The sequence below is a fragment of the Adelges cooleyi genome, unplaced genomic scaffold (assembly GCF_023614345.1).
Source record: "Adelges cooleyi isolate 19-005CV unplaced genomic scaffold, UGA_ACOO_1.1 ACOO_flye_CR_arks_rails_tigmint_CR_PRNA_376, whole genome shotgun sequence".
Taxonomy (NCBI): Eukaryota; Metazoa; Arthropoda; class Insecta; order Hemiptera; family Adelgidae; genus Adelges; species Adelges cooleyi.
In genome coordinates, this window is record NW_026096053.1 from 3,559,028 (window position 1) to 3,575,460 (window position 16,433).

The following is a 16,433-nucleotide window of genomic DNA, read 5'->3' on the forward strand; positions in this document are numbered from 1 at the left end:
AGGAGTTGCATCTCGAAAATGACGTCATGGGTCTATAGAGTATATAGTGTGTGTGTCTGCGTGCATCCTTAAGACCTAACCGCCAAAGCTTCGATAACCATCTCCATTGAGATCCGCTGCCGGATAACACAATATCCGCCGCCGCAAGTATACCGACCTAAACCTGTTCGAGGTCGTGTGTGTGTTCAGTATAATAATACATAATATTATGTACAAGCTGAGCGTTACTATTTTTTTTTGTTGTTGTTTATTTCTTACCTCTTCCGCCTATACCGTCTTATAGCTGCTTAGCCGAACAATACTCGAGAGAAATTCGCTAATCCGCCCGCACAATTCTATATATTTTTTTTGTTTATAAAAAAAAATAAAAAGCAACCATTATTGTTGTGTTGATGGATGATCTATCGTCGAAAATATAAATAACAACAGTCAAAACTCGGACGGGCAACCGGACAACCCACTCGGCATACGAATAACCTACTAGTATTTTGATTTTAACTGCACTACAATAATGTTATTGACAAATGGTTGATATAGTGTGTGTGAATTTCGAATGGAAATATAAACGCTGAACCAAACATCATATTATGTTAAATAATTAATAACACGAATTTATTATAGTTATTACTATTATTACAAACTATAATATTATTAATACAATTTATTTTTGCTGTTGGTATAACATCATGTATTATATATTTTTATCAACAACTACGTTGATTAACATCCGATTTAAACATTTTTTATTTTAAGGCCCAGATTAAATTCAATGTGCTTTCAGTCTAAATTGTTTCGACTCTTGCTTGAGTTGTAATAATTTATATTATATCGATTCTTCACTGGATTTTCTTCGGCAACCAGTCGGACCACCGGCGGCCTATCCTACACCAAACGTATTAGACTATATATATATTTAGCTGCGCACCTGTCGTTCATTTTGTTGTAATATAATTACAACACAGCACATCGTATAGACAAATGCACACACACAGTCTTGAAAGTAATTATTAATATTAAAACGTCATTGGACGCGGGATGTACCCGCGTTTGGCGTTTTGAAAAAACAGTTTTTTTTTTGGGCGGTGGCGGCAAAATCCATCACACGTTATTCGATGTAGGCAGTCCCCCCAGTAAATCATCGGCCCAAGAGATGTGCCACGTCCAATTTTTGATTTATCGGATGCGGGACGACAGAGGAAATTGTTGAGCAACTCCGTTTGAGAAACCGTTTGTAACAATATAATATAAGTACACCAGCAGCAGCTCCGGAGAGGAGGGTAGAGACAAAACATTTTTTTTTTTTTGTATTATTCGACCTTGCGTTTGGACCATCATCATAATAATATAGTTCAGTTATACGTCGAACCAACGACAATAAACGCCCTGGGCCCCCGTGGACGCTTTACCCGTAGGCATATAGGCGCACATAATACCTATGATGGCTACACCACTGCATTTAGGTATATGGACTAGATCCAAATTCACCAGGTACATCGCTTATACAATGTGCAAACCGCGCCAATAGCAGTCACCCCCAATGTTCACGAATACTGCAGTCACTATATACAACCGGTTATTATTGTTTTATATTGTGTTTAGAACACATTAAGTGCAATTTATAATATATATATATAACATCTATAATTGTTGACTGATTTTTTTGAACCGAAGCTTGTTTTCTTTTTTTGAAAATCTGATTGAAATTTGAAAACTAATATAGTAACTGGTATTAAAACTGCGTTCTAATATTGTAAAAATATTACATCTAATTGTGTAAATACCATTCAAAGGACACAATAATTTATATATTACATACATTTTTAAAACGCAATTGCATTTTTTTTTTTTTAAAGAAAAAACGTCATTGAACAGTGTAAACAGACGTTAATAATGCAGAAGATAATCTTAACTTGAAAAGTATGCGCAATGTGTTGAAATATTTTATTTACATTAAAATTAACACTATCATATTGTACGTTGTTTACATGGAATTTTTTTGCAATGTAATCAATTTGTTGTCAGTTACTTGGCAACGAACACGTGTAGCTCTGACACGCAAATAGGTCATTAACTTTGTCAGATCTGTGGGAAATCTTGTTAAATCAATCGCGTTCGACTTTGAGCTTTTGCAAGCTGTTAAAAATCAGAAATATTATAAATACTCCGTAGAGTATACAGTGAAGTTGGAAATTAAATAACGACAACGGCTTACTGCGGCATAAGTAATTTATTTGCGCATTTACTTAAGAGAAACGGCTTTTGCACGTACTGCACGCGTCTACCGCGGATGTCAAAACCCGAAAAATATAATAATATATTAAAAAACTTTGGGAGGGCACGCAAAAAGTGTAGAGTTGTATTATGCGCTCACCAACTCTTAAGTGGTCCCGGATAGCGACTGGGTTGTTTGTAAACGCGGGGGCGCTCTATTCAGCTCTCTCTGTCTCTGTCGTTGACACTTTGTATAGTTGCCCCGAGGCGATAAATCTCTCCGTTCATATTGAACTGTTCTTCATCTCGAAAATCACACAAAGCCTTTGGACACACGTACCGGAGGGGAGGAGCTACAGTAAAACGTTCCCAAAAGGAATTATAACGCGCAGTGAGAACTTGGGATAGTCGCCGTTTAATTCTCTTCAGCTCAGCGTTAAAACGTTTCAACAAAAAAATATGTCTTTTTTTATTTTACACTAAAATCCGTTGTACCTTTGACAAATCGCTCGGACGATAACGACTACTATACCATAAGTAGTATAAACCAATATAAACTACATCAATGATATTATATTTTTAAATTATTCAATTAAAAAGTTGTTAACTTTTATTTGTTTAACTAGGTATATAAGTTTGAGTATATATTTGTATAATAATTGTCAATATATTTATAAATCATACGTTGTTGAGTAATCAAGCATTAATGGAACAAAAGTTTCAATAAAAATTCTTAAATATTTAAATATTTGTTTCAATATGTTAAGAAAATACTTTTAAAAAGTGTGCGATATAAATGTTTTGATTTATCTGTCAGAAAACGCTTTTAAAATATTAAAGAATATTGCAACAATTAATATTATAAAATGTCGTAGTTTTAAAACATATAATTTCGTTGTGTGGGATTATAATACAATTTGTTTTTGACAGACAACTTTAAATGTTTTAAATTAATAAAATTGTAAATTAATTATTTCCAAAACCTAACCGAATATATCTGGTTATGACGTCTTCGTATTATAAATTAGCTATTAGGTATGCCAGTGATGTGTATACATATACATAGAAACATCAAACGTGTATTTATTATATTATATTACATTAAATTCTAAAATATTGTAATAGCTATATTGTAATTATATTAATATACTGTTCGTTACGCACACAACATCGATATCGGCCCTCATCTATCTAATTTATATTTTGTAATTTTAAAATAATTATTTAATGTAGTAATTAAATATCTCGTAGTTGGCTTCCTTCTATACCAAAAGTGTAGTAAAAACGAGTTTAAAATTGTATAGGTGAACAAAGGTATAATTAGTTTACAACATTCGGTGTCTGGGTCTGGCTATCGAGTAAAATAATATACTAAAATATAAATATAATTATATTAGTACATTTTTTTTATCAATACAATGATATATACCTGCAGGGGCACGAGATAAACGAGTTAATATTAATATTATTTTTTATTTTTTTACGCCCACAGTGAAGAACCCTAATATCTTCTATTTTTGCGTCCAAGTCAATAGAAACAACTTGGCGTCTAAACAATACATATTATATTCTAAATATTATGAAAGCTAATTTAAAGGGTTTGTATAGGTCCATTTTGGCAAAAAAATTTCACTTGGCTAATTTTTGTTTAGAACAACAGCTATTGGTAACATTAATATTTTCACGAACCACACTTAAATGGATAATCATTTAATACAGTTCTGTAAATGAATAATTCATATTTTAAAATGTTTTAAAAATACACCAAATTGGTAGTGATCTATTATAACTGTATAATTAATGAAGATAAAAAAAAACTTAGTATAATTTGTTTTTTTCAATTAATCTGTAGCTCAATTAATAACATTTAATTAACTCGACCGAGTCGACATAAGTTGTATTAAACTTGTCGCCCGTCGTGTACGATACACGTTATAAATGTAAACCAGCAGCATTTTTTTTTTCTTTTAGATTTATCGCTTCATTTTATTTTAGTACCTGTAGAGGTTTTTTGAAATAAAAAAAAAATCAATTATCCGAACGAACGATGTTATATTTTCATGTCGTACACGCAAATTAATTATTAATAATAATAATTGGAGAGTATAATATAGCAATGTATTTTATTTTTAAACGGTTGTCCTATATTTTCTTAATACAGACAGTTAACGACGTAAACGTTAGGAGTCGACAACCGCCGTTAGGTCGTCGCGGTACGAATAAACGAAAAACATATTTTGTCTAGTTGGGGTTTTTTTTTTTTTTGCACTTTCTCCAACATAATTTACAGGATCTATACGGGAGATCTATATGAGCTATCGGCACAACAGAATCCCGGCATGGTATCTTGTATATTTATACATGTATATACCTAACTCGGAAAGATTCATGAAAAAGGGTCTTCCAAGTACAAAACCATCGGTACGTGTCACGTTAGCCGACACGAGCGATTACACATAAGTGTGCGGTCCATTCAGATTTAAATACATTAATGTTATAATAACATTATATTCATGTATGCAAATTGTTGTTGTATTATTGTGCCATGGGAAATATTACCAGCATTTGAATGAACTTCCGGTCAAATAAATTTCAATAAAAGTAACTACACATGTATATTTTGACGGATGATTTTTATCAATGAATATACAGCGCGCAGCAACTGTATATAGAAAGTAGAAACTCATGTGTTAATCGTAATACTATATTTATAAACCTACTTTTAACTCTCAAGATAAGATAAGCTGTGCACTTTTAAAAATACTTTAAAAAAACTACGGTATAGGATCGAGTGGGATAATACTGAACTATAACGCAGGGCAAATGCCATACTGATAAACAATAATATAGCAATAATAATGTTTATTATTACTTAACATTTTTTTTATAATAACTAAATTTAAATTTGTTTAATATGTATTTTAAAGCCAATAAAACATTTTAATTTCTAGAACAAAAACCATAAAAGTTGCTTGCTCAAACTTGTTTTTATTTTTTATTTTACAATGTTATCCAACCGGACTATAAACCGATTCATTCACAAATTTACAGTTAAATTGAATTTGTTGTAAAAGTTAAAACATATTAAAAATGTTTCAAACTGTTTATGGCCAAACATTTCACGGTATTATTTTAATTTACTGTTAAACAATAAAACAATTTATTATAATACATTTTTTTTAATATATATTATTTATGTTGAGTTGGTTATTTTTAGATGGAGAACGGAAACTATTTGTCTGACTCAATAAAAAGAGGAGTGTTGACCAATTATTTATATTAATTAGTGTACAAAATTATTGGATCTATTTTTTTTTTTTGCTGGTCTGTCCATATACGTTCAGTGCTGGACATTTATAAATACTTCTTACACACTAATAGATTGTCTGAATACAAAATTCAAATAAGTTATTAAAAATGTTGTACTTTTGTTCCACAGCCGTTTTATTTTCCATAATAACGAAAAAGTTATGAAGCCGATTATTATAATATTTTACTATTTTGTAATAGTTAACAGATTGAAGATTTAAAACAAAATCGAACTGAACAGCTATAGTAGGATTACTATATTACAGATTAGCAAAATTACGAACTTATCCAAACTGATGCAAACTGTTTTACTTATACATAATATAATTTAGCTAGACCTTATGGGTACATAGGTAAACATAAATATAGGTATAATAATAAAATTCCTACCTGAAATCAATAACTCGTGACCATGTGAGATCGCCGTTGGTGTACACAACAACAACAACAACGTGTAGGTAATAATATAATATTACAATCTGTATATTATAATATTTTAAACGCGTTATGTAGAAAAATACAAGTACGGTAATTATTATTAAAGTCGGTTTGAAAAAACACAATTAAAAACTCCAAACGAAACACACAACATCGTAACAATGTAATCAAACCATCGTTCTATATATGGAATTATAGGTACAGTAGATAAAATATATTATTTAATCACTATCCCCACAGTCCGATGATATTGATGTTAATTTAGCATTACTTTCTGGCGTTTTTTTTTTTCAAATTTAAACGTTAGTTCGAATAAAAAAAAAAACCAAAAAAAGTCGTGCGCTTACAAAAGCCGGCGCTTCCAAGTGACGGAGACCACACGATACCCGATTGGACGGCCGGACGGACTGGCATTAATGGCGTGGTGGCGGCACCGAGACCACGGGCACTCAACAGCTGCTACGACCGGCGCGCGCGCGAGAACCGTTCGCCGTCCCCCCGCACCGGTCCAATGAGATCATACTCGCCGTGGCCTTATCAACGGAGCCCCCCCTCGTGCGCCCGACAACCCTCAGGGCCCCCGGGGGTAGTAGTGTGCGGTGAAAGGGTGGTACGCCGGAAAACGTTTTACCCTTTTGCCGCCAAAACAGATTTATCGCGTGTATGTTCGCATGTACCTACTATACAGCATGTCCATTTATCTATCATCAAGATTGTAATTTGTACAGCTCATATTGAATTGAACGCTGCTGATCGAATGCATCATGGTCGCACAGTAAAAATATAGTAATTTATCTAAACATAGAACTAACTAGCTATATGTACCCCAAGTAAAACAGAATGATGAAAACCAAATTAAATTAATTAAAAATTGATATGTTCGTCGCTCACCAAACTTCCACTCATTTAAAACTTATTGTAATTTAATACTTAATTTACTATTCATAGCTTGAAAATATGTATTATTTTATCTTTAGATTGTATTCTATTATTTATCCTACCTACTAATGTTCAAGAACGATTGTTTTTGTTATCTTTTTTATGTAATTGGGGGGTGGCCCCAATATTACTTCTGTCTTTAACTATATTTTATAAAACGGAAATAAATTATGTTTTTGTGGCAAAAAAATTAATTTTTTTAGAAGAACTCGATCCCCGGTAAATCTAATATTAATCGCAGTTTAATTACCAAAAATCATTAACGTTAGAACGACCGGTTGAAATACTTATTGAGTAGGCTGGAGCGAAGAGGTACATCATAATAATAATTATTATTTTATTATCTGCGCACATTACTCGACCGCACTTCCTCTGCCACTTTTAAACGCTAATATATTATACTACTATAAAAGCAATTAAAATATTCAAAACTAGTTATCGATCAATAATTTTCTTTATTGAATGATTCTCGGAAAATACCTACCAGTTTTACTCACTTAAAATGTTGATATTTTTATGGAAAAAAACAGTTAGTTTTTTTCCATTTAATTTTTTATAATTTAATAAAAACTTTTTGAAAATACTTAAAGCTCGACTTGCTAGCAATTTGCAATGGAATATCAATTACTTGTTTATCTATATGTACTATGAATATCAATTACTTTCATTCTTACTTGCTTACACAAAACAAATTTCTTTTTTTAGGCGTGAAAACGCTGAAAACCCCTTAAAAATAGTAAGTGCTAATAAAATATGTTCATGCATATTATATGCCTTAAATATCATATTATAAAAATATGAATATTTCATAATTATGCCTAATATTAACGTAAGTATTTCATGTATTAATTGCGAAAAGCGTTTTAGATTTTATGTTAATGTTTGACCCTTTTTTAAAGTCACGAATTACTTTCAGCCACTTTTCGTTAAATGAATTCGGTAAAAATAGTATACAAAATACTATAATATATTTATGCACATACACTATACACGTTTAGTATAGAACCGTAGACATATAGAACAGTTCCAGAACTAAATAAAAAACATTCTCATTTTTTCATTTAAAAAAAAATGCAATACCTACTTATATGTATACCTACTGGTTGTGTGAAGTGGAAACCAGTTATTTTTTAATTTTATTTTTACAATTATCGAGACTGAAAAAAAATATTGCACTACAAACATGTTCAGTTTGAAATAAAAACATGGAATGTAATAATAATTATTGTTACCTATCAACAACACGCTTGTCATAAAATCACGTTTTCGAATCGTAGGTAGGTATGTACAATTATAAGTACTGCAACAATAATCGTAACTACCGTTTGTTCTTTGCTAGTTACTATAGCTAGTATAGTAATAGTGGAACTTGTGGAAGTACGTTTTCTTTTATACCATTACACATAATATAGAAAAAGAGAGCAACTTGAAAGCAGATGTATGGCCATTAAAACAAAAATTGTCAGGTGACTGTTATATATATTTTAGTGGCTTTGACGAACACGTTTGCATCATAATGTCATCTCGATATAAGCATTTAGAAATTGTTTAATTCGACAACCAAGAGCGGGTCTAAAAATTAAAAAAAAAAAAAAAGAGGAATCAAAACCTCTTAGAACCCCCCCCCCCACCCCAAATCTTTGGTACTATACTTTAAACCGATATAGTTAGCGAGTAAACTTAGCATTACCATAGGCACAACCATACCTACATTTTAGGGGTGCTAAAATTATGTATATCTAATATTATCTTCTTAATAAAAATATTCTAAAATCAACAATTTGAACATAATAACATGTACATTGTTAAAATTGTATGCGTACAAATCAAGAATTGGGGATTGAATTTTTTAGGATGCTAAGGTTCCTCTATCACATGCCTAGTTGCGTTTACGACTGTACAACTAGCATTTATACATCTAAATATTGTAAATATCCGTTTTAACGGTTTACCTATACTATATAATCATATTATACTTTATGTGAGTATACGTTGTATAAATTATAATACACTTAATATCACGTCATATATATATATATATATATGAGTAGGTATAGTGTGTATTATACTGTGTCGACGTGACTGACGACGACAAGAGTACCTATTAGACTTACAACCGAAGCAGTATAAAATAATTACCGATGCATGACGAGTAGGTACATAAGTTTTATATACACTCACTTGCGGCGAACCTATTGTCTTCTTCGCGCACACGAGTAATTAAATGGATCGCAATAGTTTTTTTATTTTTATTTTTTTTTATTTAAAGGCGCCTCGTCGCTTCGGTGTATGAATAAGATATTATTTGCTCCTTCCCACCGTGTACACTTCTATACCTAAGCCACGGTTAACCACCGTGTTAATACTGTGACGACAAATTGCCCGTTGTTGTTTTTTTAATGCTCTGTTTGACAATTAACCGTTTAATAATAAATAATATGTGGCGCAATTTGTATTTTAATACCTGTTGTAGTTGTTATAAAAAAAAAAAACCAACGCAGGGGACCGGACTTCCTATGTTCACGGTGCGATTTATGTTTTATTCGCAAAATAAAACGTTTTTACAACTCGTCTACCCACTCAGAAATATGACACTTAAATAATATAATATTTTATAATGATTTTTAAAATATTACGTTTTAGTACTTAAAACAAATATTTCACTGTTTGGGTATATTAAAAATCGTATTATACAAAATAACTTATGAGTTGTACTTTCCACTTATATGACCATAATAACAACGCTAAGATAATACTGCTCATGGATTATGTAATTAAAATCAAACCGGAGTAATCCCAAGTATTAATGACACTTTAACGACCCGACTACTTAACGCCATACAACCTACATGTCAAAACGGTATTCTTTATGCTTTTAGTTTAAAAACGTTCAACACATTTATGACTATTAGTATTTTCTTAAAGCAACGTAACCGTAGTTATTGGTTCTTGGAAAAAAAACGAATGGGGCCAATAATCCTTTGTATCCATCACCAACTTTTTATTTCCTCCACACTTCGACTCCACGTTTTTATTTAAATCATCCATCTCGTTTCTCCTTTGATTAGGTTATCCTTTTCAACATTCTCAAACCATCTTAATATAATATTCTCTATCGTTCTTCCTGCGAGTATAACAAAAAATCTATATTTTGTTGGTATTCGCTGTATTTGATCATTGTTTATTCTTACTTAACTTTTGGTCAAACCAAAAATGTGAATTTTTTTTTAATGAATATCCGCGAAAATGGTAATTACGCTGCCATTGATAATCATCTCTATGCATGTAAAAATACAATATCACATGGACGACCTCCGTTTGAAAATAAAATATTCGAGACCAAAAAGTTATCATATATTGTCATCGCGGTAAATCTGCAATCGAGATGTTCGGGGTACATCATTATAATAGATATAGTGTTTTTGTATAAATTATATGGAATTCGACAATTGCGTTTGTAAAAACAACATGCCCACGTTTCTGAATCCGGTCGTGTTTACAGTAAATGGATTTCATGCATTGTGTGTGTCGTTCGGGACTAACATTACATCAGTTATCATAATATTATTCTATGTGCGCCTGCAATAGCTGACTCGCCGTCTAAACTGTAATGCAACAACACTGAATAGATTACAGAACTATTTGATTCCAACTCAATATTGAAACAGGCCCCGGGACACAGATAAAAATTAACACGGGGAAGATACTTATCACACATATACGCGGCGACCATCTTCTTATAAGGCAACGCCACTATAGTGTTATTAATATCTATAGATTATTATCTTTAGTTGTGTAATATAAAATGATCGTCATTTTTTTGTTTACATTGAAAAATGACCCTTCTGCTTTTATCTATTCTGTATTTGAAATTTGTATACACACATATTATGAGAAACTATAATATTCCAAGCTAACCCATTTCTGGCTTTTATATTTAGCATTTACCTGGATATTTTTTATCATCACAAAAAGTATTCTGCCTAGTTCAGAAAAATCCGAGAAAATCCATAATAATAATACCATGAAACCCATACCGGCAGACAATAAATTAAATAACATGGGCAGTTTGTGTTTCAACAATACTAAAAATATCTTAATAATGCACCCCCCGTGGATAATCATTTTATATGTCACTGCGACTTGTGTGTTTTGTATGTATAATAAATGATAAAGACTTGTAAGTTGTTTAAAAAAAACCTATGAATTTTTAAAAAAAAAGCTCTTCGAGTACCTACATACCATAAAATACATTTGCCTTTTCCCCGTTATCCTCGGGTTTACCTCTGCCGAGTCTTCATTAATGCTTACACGTCTTGCACGTCGCAGATATTGTACCGTCTTTTTCTGCCTGCGTGCTCGGGTCTAACGTCTTCTGCGAAAGTCTCTGATCTGAATCGAAGACGGCGCGGCACGTTCCCCCGGTATAATCGCGTAGGATATAATATTATTGAACTTACACACCGGTCATGTCTCGTCCGCCCGGTCCCGTACAACAATAATAATATTATCGTATACTTAAGCATTCAACTACCGTGTGTGTCACATGCCTTTTTGTTCGCATGTCTCGTCCTGTACCGGTTGTCCATCATTACGGTTGCGGCGCACGCCTTGTAATAATTGCCCGGTTAACGCGGCGCTAATGGCGCCATGTGCCACCATATATAATAATAGTATCACATACACAGATAACTACTACAATGTATAGTCGCCGTCGCCGGTGGACTTGAAGAAAACGCTAGACGGCGCCGGCACGTCCACTTGGGTTTCGACGAGGGTTGCACTTGCGACACCTAACGGCGACCACCCCAACTGAGACCCTTAAAAAAACCACCCTCGACGACAGAGGTCGTCCCTCGTGCCTTTCAAGGGTCGACGCGCTCTCCCTCTAACGGTCAACATTCCGTGCAAACCGCTACAAACAGAACTAGAGCCAGTTTCTAGTATACATATATAGGAAGCAACACAAATATAGTCATGAAACGCTGTTAACCGCACTCTCACATAAACGGTATTTTTGTAATATAATATTTATAAAAAAAAAACCTCAACTGTTGTACTTATAAACAGTGCCAAAGACGAATCGAGGACCAACAAAGTGTCATATATAATATTTCTTATTGAAAGGTTAAGTGCAAGAAAACAATAACAGCTGTTACATCGTATAAGTATGATTAGTAGTAGTATACATTTTAGCAAAATAAGCGAACCAATTGAAATAAAAAATGGATTGAACTAATATTTTTAGACATTTTATATAATTGATAAAGGTCGTGTCACACTATAATATGACCGTTTATTTTGTCGAGTTCGCCTCCTGATATTTTTAAAAAATAACACTTAAGGCCTTCAATCCACTCAATCCTTTGACTGTAATAACTGTAATCATATTTTAACATTGGTACTATTGTACAAGGGTGTGGGGGAAATGGACACACAGTCGACCGATTTGTAAAGTATGTCTTCCAACAAGTAATAATTAGGCAAAATAATGAATCATGGAGAAAGAAGTAATATATTAGAACTATTACTCTTTATGGTGATATTTAGCATAGAAATTAAATTGTTTTAACATAATAATATTATGCAGATAATGGTAGAGTCAAATAAATTAAAATACGGTATAAGTTAGGGTTATAATATCGTTTTTCAAACATCTATTATTAAAATACAAAATCGCATTTTTTTGGGGTAAAATTAAAGGAGGTTTTTCGTATTACGGTATAATTACTTTTCAGGTTTTTAATTTTTATGGTTATTGATAATTTTGTTCTTTTCACTACCGTTTACAAATTTTATATTTTGATTTATCATACAACATATTATTGGCGACATAACATTTTTGAAAATAAACTTAACTTATTTGTGTTGTGCACAGTCAAATGAACGGTTAGTCGGTTATCTTTGGAAATCGTCACGAGAATATTTATTTAAGTAACATTGTCCGTTTGGCTAACGGAGTGAAGATTATCGAAACACTCGAATAGCCTGTTTCAACTATAAAGTTATTAATAGACACGGAGTTCAACGTGAATTATATTGAAACACCGGTTAGGTTAGGGTGCAGTGTATGTGTCTACACTGACTTGATCATAAACTGTCCTCTATATTTTTTATTGACGTACTCGTTTAATCAAATATGTAATTTACATTCATAAGTCCAAAGCTAGTAAAATTTATAAAACGGGCACATGCATTTCCTGATCGGTTCGCTCTTATTGACAGAGTTTAAGTGTTGAAATCATATTATTTTGTACTTAGGTCTTAGTCGACGATACCTACTTTCAGCTAGTGGTATGTACTCAGATCTGCGACAGATGCGACATCTTCCGGACAGTATGAGCGCCATGTACCGTGGCGCCATCTGGTTTTTTAAGGTTTTTGAAACGCCCAACGTCTAAAATCCGGAACTATCACACAAATAAATAGTTCTAAACGACATCACGCCGTAAAAGCGGTGCTACTCTTAAAATTATTTTTACAAAATATCCAAGAAATGTTTTAGTACTGCATAAAAACTATCAAACATGTGAAAGACTTAAACATAGTATTACTCATAAATTCTCATTTAAATATTTAGTAAAATAACTGAAAACTATGTAAATAAAATTAAAATCGTAGGCTTGGCAAGTGATTTTTTATGACTATATTTTGTCAATTAAAATATAAATTAAGATTATTTACTCAGATTTAAGTATAATGTTATAATTTTAAAAAGCATTTTTTTTTTATTTGACTATAAAGAGCACAAGCTAACCCAACTATTATGGAACAATTTAATGTTGCGTTTATTATTATTATAAACTTAATGTTTTATTACAATATTTTTATGGTTTGAGTAAAAATAATCCAGTAAAAATATGTTACTAAATACGTTTTATAAATAAATGATTAATTTTACAATTTTTTATTTAAAGAAAAAATTAAATTCTGAGAACTAGTACATTCAGCTTAAACTTATGACAGTTATTAAGTGGTGATCATTAAAATAAAAAATGTAGTTGAATAATACAAATGAATGACTATAATAAATACCAGTTTTTTTGCCAAGAGCTATAAATTAACCCATAAGTACCCGCATATTTTTAAGTCAAATAAAAGACAAATTAAATTATAATAATTTATTCAAAATTAGAAACTCTTTAAGCTGTTTTTTTTTTAACTCGTAAACTAATAAACGTTTGAATTAGTTGTAGAAACGTCTCAATCGACTATTTCAATTGAATTCGAAATCATTTTTATGTTGTTGGTAAATAATATAATTTTATACCGCATATAATCATGGGCATTGGACTGTTTGTGTGTTGTAATAATGATACAGTTGGCTTGGCTACAGGTAATTGAAAAACGAGTGATACGTGACCTCAGTTGTGTGTCTGAATGACTGTACGACGACAAACAAGAGTATATTATTTTATACCGCGGAAGGGCGTGGGGATGTAATTGTGTTCTTATTTCATTTTTGTGTATTTACTATACACACATACGGTAAGTAGTGTACCGTAATGACATACTACAGCCGGGGCATAATTATTACTATATAAGATTATCCTCTACCACACCGTTGAAAGGTTATCGTGTGGAACATCATCGTCGGGTTAACTGTTATAACGGCACCTTCCGGCTTTGAAACGAATTATTGTCCAAAATACTACATAATATATGGCCATAAATCAATTATTAAACCGAATGAGAGTAAAACAACCGTGAACAGTATTATAAAGTCTACATTCTAATAACGATAAAGAAAACGAAATATTATTTGTAATAGGGACAACACCAGTGCAATGTAATACGAGTATATTATTAGTACAAATGAATATTTTATCTTTACAAATTTCTTTAATTCTTACACTGTAATTAATCGAATACTAATGCGGTAACCTTGGCAGTTAAATAACTTTAAAACAAAATAGCAGAAATTAAAACATGTTTCAATCTTTTTTCCTCAGTATATCATTTTCCAAATAAATGTTATTGTATTAAATTTTGTCCCCTCGAAATCTGCACAAATCATTTAGAAAATAGTTACATATACTATTATAATTATGTTTTTATAGTTGTCTAGAGCTAGTGTACATCGCTCCTCCCGTATTTATACATTATCTTATGAGATAAAATTCTATTTTGTTTAGAGCAACGTGCGTTTTTTTCTTATATAATAACTATTACTTTGCTGACTCCAGAATATTATTGTGCATCTAGTAACACTACACCCTGTATTAAGGTGGATATTACGAACTGTGTACTCAGAAACGGGACAGATAACGCGGTAGGTATATATGTTTAGCCCGGCGGGTGTTTAGTACACGACCAGAGGCCAAACAAGCACATTATACACAATATAAAGGTTTTTATAGGCCATCGAAATTGATACACGGTAACACGGTACTAACCGCCCTTCCTATATAGTCTAAACTTTACTCGAAAGATTACACTATACTGTTTGAACCGGGTTGATTTCGACTGGGATAAGCAAAGGTTAAGTCATGACGCGCGTTGTTTATGGATTTTGAGCGAGACAACAATAATTAAAATTTTAATAAACTATAAGACGATATCCGTGCAACGAAAACAAATCCGTGATTAATAAGCATTTTACATATGTTTTTACTCGAATAATTTGTAATTGGCAATTAAAAATACATTTTTTAAAAGTTTTTTTTTTAGTTGGAATTGATAATTGCAAATGTTTTCGTATAATGTAATTTAATTTGTATAATATGTACATAATGAAAACCAATTAACGAGACATAAATAATATAAGAGGCAAGTTATTCAATATCGAGTTATTAAAATTATTTAAAAACTATTTATATTAGTGAAACAAGATTTTTAGTAGCTCTTGAACATTTCTGAGAATACTCAATTACTTACATACTTTATGTTGTAATGTTCAAAACATTTTTTTCTTTTTGTATGATGTAGTTTTTTTTTATATAAAAAACTACTATTTGTTTGAATACTCAATTAACAATTATACTAATACATTGGGTTCAAGTACCTAATTAGTAAACTATGATAATTAAATACTCTGCATATTTGTTATTAGTAATTTTTAGTTCATTTTTTTATACCTCACCCCTACATTAAACTTTCATAAAACTATAGTTGAACTTGCATATTGTTATAAATTTCTAAGACATCTATGGACGATCACGCATCTAGAAATCAGAAAACGGCTAGTGAAAATTACATGTTTATTGGCGGACCTGATGAATTGCAATAACTATACTCTTCTGTTATAGCCTTTTGTAACCTTATTAGTTTTTTTTTTATTTATTAGGCTAATCAATAATTAGTACAACCGAAACCCAAGAGGAGAACAAAGTCCTTTATCCTACTTTCTGAGGTTTTAGCCTGTGTGTAACTATCCATATATTATACTGTGTGTTCTTTATGTAATAAACGCTAATATATTGATATTAGGCTATACACTGGTATAATATATTCGATCTTTGATATGAGATGTCTATCACTGACGGAATATTATTGTAAAAGGTCGTTCCAACTTGTGAAGACGTTTCCGGTGTACA

At 31.6% G+C, this 16,433-nt stretch overlaps 1 protein-coding gene across 13 annotated transcripts in view; it reads right to left on the bottom strand.

Annotated features, from left to right (window-relative positions):
- LOC126840143 (homeotic protein antennapedia-like) overlaps nucleotides 1-16,433 on the bottom strand; it is a 133,111-nt gene that overhangs the window by 81,636 nt on the left and 35,042 nt on the right. For 3 of the 13 annotated variants that reach the window (XM_050575671.1, XM_050575678.1, XM_050575672.1), the window contains exon 1: nucleotides 5,911-6,374. The exons of the other annotated variants lie outside the window; for them this stretch is intronic. The gene's annotated coding sequence lies outside the window, so the exon portion shown is untranslated. Of the gene's footprint in view, nucleotides 1-5,910; nucleotides 6,375-16,433 lie in introns of those variants that run through there. 13 annotated transcript variants of the gene reach the window in all.